At 39.7% G+C, this 9,814-nt stretch overlaps 1 pseudogene; it reads right to left on the bottom strand.

Annotated features, from left to right (window-relative positions):
- Window positions 1-3,217: 3,217 nt before the first annotated feature.
- Window positions 3,218-8,579, bottom strand: LOC108299453 (annotated as a pseudogene).
- Window positions 8,580-9,814: the final 1,235 nt, after the last annotated feature.

The following is a 9,814-nucleotide window of genomic DNA, read 5'->3' as shown; positions in this document are numbered from 1 at the left end:
ATCTCTTGACCTCGTGATCCACCCGCCTCGGCCTCCCAAAGTGCTGGGATTACAGGCTTGAGCCACCGCGCCCGGCCCCCCTCCCCAACTTTTTGTGTAAAAAACACCATGTGACTGAGTGCGATGGCTCACGTCTGCAATCCCAGCACTTTGGGAGGCCGAGGCGGGTGGATCATGAGGTCAGGAGTTCGAGACCAGTCTGGCCAACCCGTTTCTACTAAAAAAAAAAAAAAAAAATACAAAAAAAATTAGCCAGGTGTAGTGGTTTGCACCTGTAATCTCAGCTACTCAGTAGGCTGAGGCTGGAGAATCACATGAACCCAGGAGCTGGAGGTTGCAGTGAACTGAGATCACGGCATTGCACTCCAGCTCGGGCAACAGTGTGACACTCCATCTCAAAAACAAACAAACAAACACATAAAGAAATTATCGGCCAGGCACGGTGGCTTATGCCTGTTATCCCAGCACTTTGGGAGGCCGAAGTGGGCAGATTACAAGGTAAGGAGATGGACCATCCTGGCTAACACAGTAAAACCCCATCTCTACTAAAAATACACACACACACACACACACACAAAATAGCTGGGTGTCATGGCACACACCTGTGGTCCCAGTTACTTGGGAGGCTGAGGCAAGAGAACGGCTTGAACCGGGGAGGCAGAGGTTGTGGTGAGCCGAGATGGCGGCGTTGCACTCCAGCCTGGGAGACAGAGCCAGACTCCATCAAAGAAAAGAAAAGAAAAAAAAGAAGGGAAAGAAAGGAAGGAAAAAGAAAGGCGAAAGAAAGAAAGAAAGAAAGAGAGAGAGAGAGAGAGGGAGGGAGGGAGGGAGGAAGGAAGGAAGGAAGGAAGGAAGGAAGGAAGGAAGGAAGGAAGGAAGGAAAAGAAAAGAAATTATTCGATCCACTTTTTCTGATTGTAGGTCACAAGACCCCCATTCCAGAACGAGTCTTGCCCAGTGCCCAAAAGGAAGGAATGCAGCAGAGAAGCCAAATAAAATCTAAACAGACAGGCTTTGCTGGGTTTCCCCACAGTCTATCAGCATTACATTATACACTTTTGGTCCAATCCTATTTCTACACAGCCAGCTATACTTTGAATTTAAACATAAAAATGGACTGTTCTCCTGTATTTTGGGTCTCCATGTCACTTAAAACTATGATCAAATGAATTCGTATTCTTCTCTCTTATTAATCTGTCTTATGTTAGTTGATTTTCAGCAAACATTCAAAGAACAAAGCAGAAATTTTCCCTTTGGTTCTACAGAAGTCTGCATGCAGAGAATATGTGGTACAAGGAGGTTACATTACACTAGGTACAAGGACTAGTTTATGGTCCTTGAAATGTTTCCTCTTCTTGAAGGGGGTGCATCATGGCATATACATCATCATAATGCAAAAAGTGTTGCACAGATATCAGCTGTCCTAGGACCAGAAAAGTGAGCTATTTTGTTCCTTCCTTAGGAAGCGATTGTTTCTCTTCATTTAATTAAAGGACAAGATGTTGTCACAATCACGTTGCCAATGAAACACTTCCCAGAGATGAATGATGTGAACTGTGGACCCAATTCTCACACCCCACAAAGAGCAAGAAACTTGCCTTTAATTGGGTAAAGAATGATGCCTTGGGTATCTGGTTTGGATATCTCTATTTGCCTATTAGATGATATTTTTGTTTTGTTGAATTTTAAAGACAAGCCTTCAGAAACTAGCTATTTGGTTCTTCATTGTCAATCATCTTAAAACAAAACTCTTGCCAACTGCAGGATGACAAGTGTTAATTCATAACTAGATAAAATTTTCCAGGCTTTTGCAGAAATGCCATCCATCATCTTTTAACCTTTTTAAATGAATGTGATCCCACTGATTTGGCAAAGCTGCTAAAATCAGTGTAACCAATTTGAAGCAAGAGAGATTAAATATCACCTATCTTATTCTCTCAAATTATGACATTTCAAGCTACCTGTGTCAGGTGAACAAGAAGCTGGTTTTTTTTCTAGAGGCCTTAGCATCTACCTCCCAGTTGTTCTGAGGTAACTTAGATTTGTTCAGCCCAAAGAGGCTGTTCTGCTTCCAAGTGCCTCCCTGAAAGCAAAATGCAAACCCTGCCAGTGCACAGGGAAGTCTTAGTGTTTAGACTCGATTGTGGCAAAGCTGCAAACTGGTCTCACAAATCCAAAAAATCTTTTGTCCAATGTTGTGAAATGTAGTTCAGAAAACTGCAGAGATCTCAGTACAGGATGCATTACCCCTGAGGTCCCAAAGGGGCAGTTTTTAGTACTACAGTCCCATCTGCAGCCACTGTTCCCAACCCTAAGGACATCTGCTGTGTCCAGGTGGTTGTGAGAGGCACGGGACAGCAGCACAAACTCTGCTTCCTGGCATGATGTCCAGCTCCTCACTCTTCCAACCTTCCCTAAGGGGAGTTCCCTCTTGGAGGCCTTTGGTATCCTTTCCTGTCAGCTGACTTCCATCTATGAGAGAGGCTGTAATTACACTGAACCTCAGAATGAAGGAGAGGTGAGATCCAATGCCCCTGACACCTCCCCAGACAGATGAGTGTACACAAGAGAGTTCTAGGGAAGGGTGGCCTTTGTGAAGCCACAAGAAGGTTTGTTATTCTTTCCCAAAGGCAGGATGACCGTGCTTACTTGCCCTGTATTTGCATAATAAAGAGAGGCCACCACAGGAATGGGTGGGCAATTTCCCTCCCTAGAAATCATGGGCCTCTTGCCAGCCACACTTAGTCTTTGGAGTTGACTTCTTTTAAACGACCTCTCTCTTCATCAAAAAAAAAAACATGCCAAGATATTCTCGGTTCATTGTTAATGATTTAAGTAGGCTCCGACATAAAGTAATCAAATTTATATACACCATGGCAGCTGGTCAGGGTGGAGTGTCCAGGATATCTAATAAGGTCTTATGTTTTACCACCACAATAAAGTATCATATTCACATTGTACTACATAAAACGTTCTCAAACCAAGACAACTGAAAAGTTACCTCCTTCCTCTGAACTCCTGCATAGCATTCTACTGTTGGAACCACTCACTGGATGCTTTACATTTATGGTTTTGTGTATATACACGCACACGTATTCTTCCTCACCTCATGTCAATTTTTGTACCAAGTCATAAGTGGCTTATGCATGGGCATCATTGTAGTTATTCTTTGACTCTCCCACAGTGACTGAGTAGAAATTCAGCAATGCTTTAATTGTTAGGTGAGGCAATTTCTTTTTCTTGTAACTTCTAAAATAAGGATATATCTTTTCTTAGCCTTGTAAGACCAAAAGGATCAGTAACATTTCACATCCAGAACACATGGCTACTGTAAAAGGAGCCACAGAGGCTAAGTCTGCCTTGGACTTGGAAAAGACAGCTGAATAATGACCAGGGCTAAGAAACTATTTAACATCCCACTTTCGATAGCAATGGTTTTACAAACCTCACAGTTGTTCTGAGGTAACTCAAATTTGTTCAGTCCAAAGAGGCCATTCTGCTTCCAAGAGCTTTACTGAAAGCAAAATGCAAGCTCTGCCAGCGCACAGGGAAGTCTTAGTGTTTAGACTCGATTGTGGCAAAGCTGCAAACTGGTCTCACAAATCCAAAAAATCTTTTGTCCAATGTTGTGAAATGTAGTTCAGAAAGCTGCAGAGACCTCAGTACAGGATGCATTACCCCTGAGTTCCCAAAGAAGCAGTTTTTAATACCATGGTCCCATCTGCAGCCACTGTTCCCAACCCTAAGGACATCTTACAAACAAGAAGATGCAGCATACAAACTTTAGCAAAAAAGTGCCCCAGTGAGAAATGGGAAGCAGGAATTAAGAGACCCAACAAAAGCACCGCTAGGTTATCCGTTTTTAGAAACACTAATCCCACTCTTAAAGTCAGATAAATCCTTGTGAACATTAAAATAAAACTCAGAGGTCTAATAATTCTAAGAAATTTGCTTTTTCAGGTTTCTATGTTTGATGACTATTTCAACTGATATTGGTACAAGTATGAAAAGGAATGATGTTGACACAATTTTAGAAACAGGAATATGAAACATACCTGACAACCTAACATCTTACTGTATATATAGGAATTGACAGGCATCATGATCAGAGTCAATAATGTCGATGTGCAAGTCATCAAAATGGCCAATATGAAATCTCTGACTAGAAGCAGAGCAAAGAGATAGCCCCCACCCCCTCCTGGGCATGTGCAGGTCATTACAAATCCAAAAGCTTGTGCCTCAGGCAATGCCACAATCTGAGACAAAAGAAATCCACAAAATGGCATCAGAAAAAACTGTGCATATTTATGGACAGAGGGAGACTGCAAATGATAAAGCAAACAGGGCAAAGGTAGATAACTGGTACACTTGGGTAGTCTATGAAAAAGTTCTATGTACTCCTGACCTCAGCTGATCCACCCACCTCGGCCTTTCAGAGTGTTGGGATTACAGGTGTGAGTCACCGCACACAGGAGAGAGCCAATTTCTGCTCTCGTATTATCTCCTTCTCTCTGCTCTTTAAAAAGATTTTCCCTAATGTTCTCTTTCCAGCTTCTCACATAGGATGGCAAACTTAACTGTTTTCAATTTAGTTGTTTAGATGTGATTTTTTAATGATATTTATTTTGATACAATTTCAAACACAGGCAAGTGACAAACTGAAGAATGCATTAGAGTCAACAGCAAAATGAATGAAGTAGAAGGAAAAATTAGTGAGCTTGAAGACAGGCTATTTGAAAATACACAGGCAGAGGAGACAGAAAAAGGGATAAAAAAGAAGCATGCCTGCAAGATCTAGAAAATACCCTCAAAAGTGCAAAACTAAGAGTTATAGCCTTAAAGAGGAGGTAGAGAGATCAGGGTAGAAAGTTTACTCAAAGAGTTAATAACAGAAAACGTTTTAAGCCTAGAGAAAAGTATCAATATTCAAGTACAATAAAGTTACAGAACACCAAGCAGATTTAAGCTAAGTAAGACTACCTGAAGGCATTTAATAATCAAATTTCCAGTGGTGAACAATAAGTAAAGGATCCAAAAAGCAGTAAGAGAAAAGAAACAAATAACATACAATGGAGCTCCAATACATCTGTAATAGACTTCTCAGCTAAAACTTTGCAGTCCAGGCGAGAGTACCATGACATATGTAAAGTGCTGAAGGAAAAAAACTTTTATGCTAGAAAATTATATCCAACAAAAATATCCTTCAAACATAAAAAAGAAATAAAGGCTTTTTCAGACAAATGAAAGCTGAGTGATTTCAACAATACCAAGCATGTCCTACAAGAAATGCTAAAGGGAGTTCTTCAATATGAAAGAAAAGGATATTAACAAGAAATAAATCATTGAAGGTCCCTAATTAAATGGTAAAAGGAAATACACAGACAACTAGAAAATATCATAACACTAATTGTTGTGCGTAAACTACTCATATGATGAGCAGGAAGACAAAAACATTAACCCGTCAAAAATAATAAGTACAGAAACTTCTCAAGACATATACAGTATAATAGAGATAGAAAATAAAAAGTTAAAAAAGTGGGGAGATAAAGTGTAGAGTTTTTATTAGTTTTCTCTTTGCTTGTTTGTTTGGCTGTTTTTGCAATTAGAGTTATGTTGTCATCAGCTTAAAATAATGGATTATAAGGTGTTATTTGTGGCTGGGTGCAGTGGCTCGCGCCTGTAATCCCAGCACTTTGGGAGGCCAAGGTGGGTGGATTGCCTGAGATCAGGAGTTAGAGACCAGCCTGACCAACCTAGTGAAATCCTGTCTCTACTAAAAATACAAAAAATTAGCCATGCATGATGGCAGGTGCCTGTAATCTCAGCTACTCGGGAGGCTGAGACAAGAGAATCACTTGAATCCAGGAAGTGGAGGTTGCAGTGAACCGAAATTGAGCCATTGCACTCCAACCCAGGATACCACCTTACCCCAGTTATATTATTGCTTGTATCCAAAAGACAGGCAAAAGCAAATGCTAGCAAGGACATGAAGAAAAGGCAACCCTTGTACAGTGTTGGTGGGAATGCACATTATTAACATAGCCATTATGGAGAACAGTATGGAGCTTCCTCAAAACACTAAAATAGAGCTACCAAATGATCCAGCAATCTGACTGCTAGACATATACCCAAAAGAGAGGAAATCAGCATATTGAAGCAATATCTTTACTCTTATGTTTATTGCAGCATAATAGCCAAGATTTGGAAGCAAACTATATGTCCATCAACAGACAAATGAATAAAGAAAATTCATACATATACACAATGGAGTATGATTCTGACATAAAAAAGAATGAGATCCTGTCATTTGCAAGAACTGGAGGACACGGTTGGAACTGGAGGACATTGTCAAGTGAAATAAGCCAGGCACAGAAAGACAAACTTCATATGTTCTTACTCATTTGTGAGCACTAATAATTACAATAATTGAACTCATGGAGATAGCAGAATGATGGCTGGGAAAGGTAGAGGAGAGGCAGGGGGAGTGGGGGTGGTTAATGGTACAAAAATATACTTCGATAGAATAAATAAGATCTCACATTTGATAGCACAACAGGGTTACTGCAGTCAACAATAATTTATAGGCCATTTTCAAATAACTAAAAGTGTATCACTGGAATGTTCTTAACACAAAGAAATAATAAATGAGGTAATTATTATGCATTATATGAATATATGAAAACATTTCATGTGCCCTATACATGTATATATATACTATATGCCCATAAAAATTTTAAAAAATTTAAAAAATTTTAAATGAGAAATATGATAAATCCAGAAAAAATACATCGTATTATAATAACATATGACTTATTTTCACACTATTACAGTAGCAGCAGGTGTCACTTTTCCAGATGGCCTTTCTTTGTTTCTCTGTCATACTCTCTTGTTTGTGCAAAGACCAATCTAGCACCCAACAAGACCCTACACTGTCAAAGCGAAATAAATGTTTGTTGAATGAAAAAAAAATACACCAGGTAGTTCTTCAAATTTATTTGACCATGGAGCTAATGTTTTACGAGCCTCTGTCTAGAAAGCCTAATTCTCAACAGAACATATTTGGGAAAATATTGGCTTACAATATTAAAAACATAATTCAACAAGTAATTATGAGCATAAATTATATTCTAGCCCTACAGTAATCAATCTATGCTTATAGAAAAGTAGGCTAAAGTTCTAATTTCGAGTAGTTTGTAGGCTTTTGGGAAATAAACAACAGAAAATACGTAGCAAGTCACAGCGGTTTACACAGAATATAAATGAGCATTTGCCTTAGACGAAATAATTATTTAATATTCAATATAGAGTCTGACACATTTATTCAATTCAAGTTTCTGTTTTGGTGACCAGTCACCATTTCATTTTTAAGGATGTAAAATATTTAGCAGGAGAAGAACCCTTTCTTTCAATCTACAGTATTCCCCAGTGAAAGTCAAAAGAAAGAAATGTTATCTCAGTCGACTCATACCTTTAATTTTACTCTTTCCTTCTCTTTCAGTAGTGAATAAAACAACTGCCTGACTAAAGAGGGGGTATCTTATGGTTTAAATGATTAAAGATACACCCTATAATCCCAGTACTTTGGGAGGCCGAGGCAGGCAGATCATGAGTTCAGGAGATCGAGACTATCCTGGCCAACATGGTGAAACCCTGTCTCTATTAAAAATACAAAAAAATTAGCTGGGTGTGGTGATGGACACCTGTAGTCCCAGCTACTTGGGAGGCTGAAGCAGGAGAATTGCTTAACCCAGGAGGTGGAGGTTGCAGTGAGCCGAGATCCCACCACTGCCCTACAGCCTAGGCGACAGTGCAAAAATGCATCTCAAAAAAAAAAAAAAAAAAAAAAAAAAAAAAAATCCACTAACCAAAATAACGAAAAAGAATCTCTAGAAACAAGTTTCAAACTAAAAATATGTAAGTGTTCTGGACCTTTTTATTTCTCAATTTTTTCAGCCACATCATAAATGTTTAGATTGACAAATATGATCCAAATAAAATCACATAATGACATAATGATCCCCTTAAAACAAATGTCATTTTGATGCAATTAATTTTTTATTCTTCTTTGGCACCTGCTAAGCTTCTTTCAAATGAAAAGATATACTCTTGCTGGCATGTTACTGGCGTAATGCCCTCAAATATGTTAATATTACTCAGGATTTTGTTCCTAAGTACATTTTAACTGAGTTATCTCCAGTTGGGATATAAACAAAATGACTTCAACAAATAAATGTTTGAAAGGAAAATTTCTTGAGATGCTTCTTTGATGATGTAAAGTCAAAGGTTTAAGTATATTTCCTTCAGCAGTAACCTGAAGATGGGTTTCCATTCTTAAAGAAAAATACAGAAATGCCTATTTCATTGCCATTTATTATTTTTTTGACCCAATTAAAAAAAAGACAAAGTAACAGTGGGTTCATAAAAGTTATTTTACAAAGGAAAATTGAGTGTCCTTCTGAGGGAAGGCAGATATAAACATACTGGTTTAAACATTTTTAAAAATAATGTGCAGAACATACTTTCCACCTGGTACTTGCCAGAAAGAGAAAAGTCTGACAATTGACCCGATACTGGTGCATTTTCACCTTACTGGTCAACAGCTGTCAGCTCCTGCAGAGTCCTATCAGGCGCCTAAACAAATATACCCCTGCTAAGCCACCTTCGAAACATACCTCCCCAAGTCCCTAGTGATACTAAAGTTAGGAGGAGACATTTAACATGTTTGCAAATTTTCAGGTTTTAATTACAAATATACTTAGGCAAAGTTCTGTGAACTCCTTTCAGCTGTACCCTGGGCACATATCTGGCTTATGTCCACTTTGCCCAGTTGTCTCCTTGAAAATATCAGGTCTTTCTGCCTGTATGTCTCAGCTTTTCCAGAAAGGAAGCTGTGGTGAGGCAAGAGACTTCAGTAGAATAATTTGTAAAGATATTAAAATTTTGTCTTATTCTTCCTTTTGTGTAAGGCTCAGGATAGACTGAGAACTTTTCCGCCACTTCCTCAACATTTTTTATGCAAGGTGTTTCATCCTAGAGGTTTCTCTTACAGAGGAGAAATAAGAGTTTGTTTTGTACTGCAAGGCCTGAAAGACATCCCAGAGGAAGCCTCTGAGACTGGGAAGAGGAAGGCCATAGGAGCGCGGCAGGATTGGGAAGAGGGTGATGTTCAAGAGTGGTACAGCTGGCTGGGCGCGGTGGCGCACCCCTGTAATCCAGCTACTCGGGAGGCTGAGGGAGGAGAACCCCTTGAACCCAGGAGGCAGAGGTTGCGGTGAGCCGAGATCGCGCCATTGCACCGTTGCACTCCAGCCCGGGTAACAAGAGCGAAACTCCGTCTCAAAAGAAAAACAAAAAAATGGGCCGGGACAGGCGCGGTGGGTCATGCCTGTAATCCCAGCACTTTGGGAGGCCAAAGCGGGTGGATCAGGAGATCAAGAGATGAAGACCAGCCTGGCCAACATGATGAAACCCTGTCTCTGCTAAAAATACAAAATTAGCTGGGTGTGATGGCACGCGCCTGTAATCCCAGCCACTCGGGAGGCTGAGGCAGGAGAATCGCTTGAACCCGGGAGGTGGAGGTTGCGGCGAGCCGAGATCTCGCCACTGACGACAGAGAGAGACGCCGTCTCAAAAATAAATAAATAAATAAAAATAAAAAATAAAAAAAGGAGTGGTGCAGTCTCCTGCTCCGTAGAAATGCTGAACTCTAATGGGGGCACCAAAACTCTAAAAGGGTCTTTTTGCTATTAATGAAATAAAATTGATGTAATTTCTTTAATGTTTATTCTTCTATTCAAAGTTTGAGGAACTATAA

Source organism: Cebus imitator, unplaced genomic scaffold (genome assembly GCF_001604975.1).
Source record: "Cebus imitator isolate Cc_AM_T3 unplaced genomic scaffold, Cebus_imitator-1.0 Scaffold22, whole genome shotgun sequence".
NCBI classification, from domain to species: Eukaryota; Metazoa; Chordata; class Mammalia; order Primates; family Cebidae; genus Cebus; species Cebus imitator.
The sequence above is the reverse complement of the archived record's forward strand: the minus strand, read 5'-3'. Positions and strand labels throughout refer to the sequence as shown.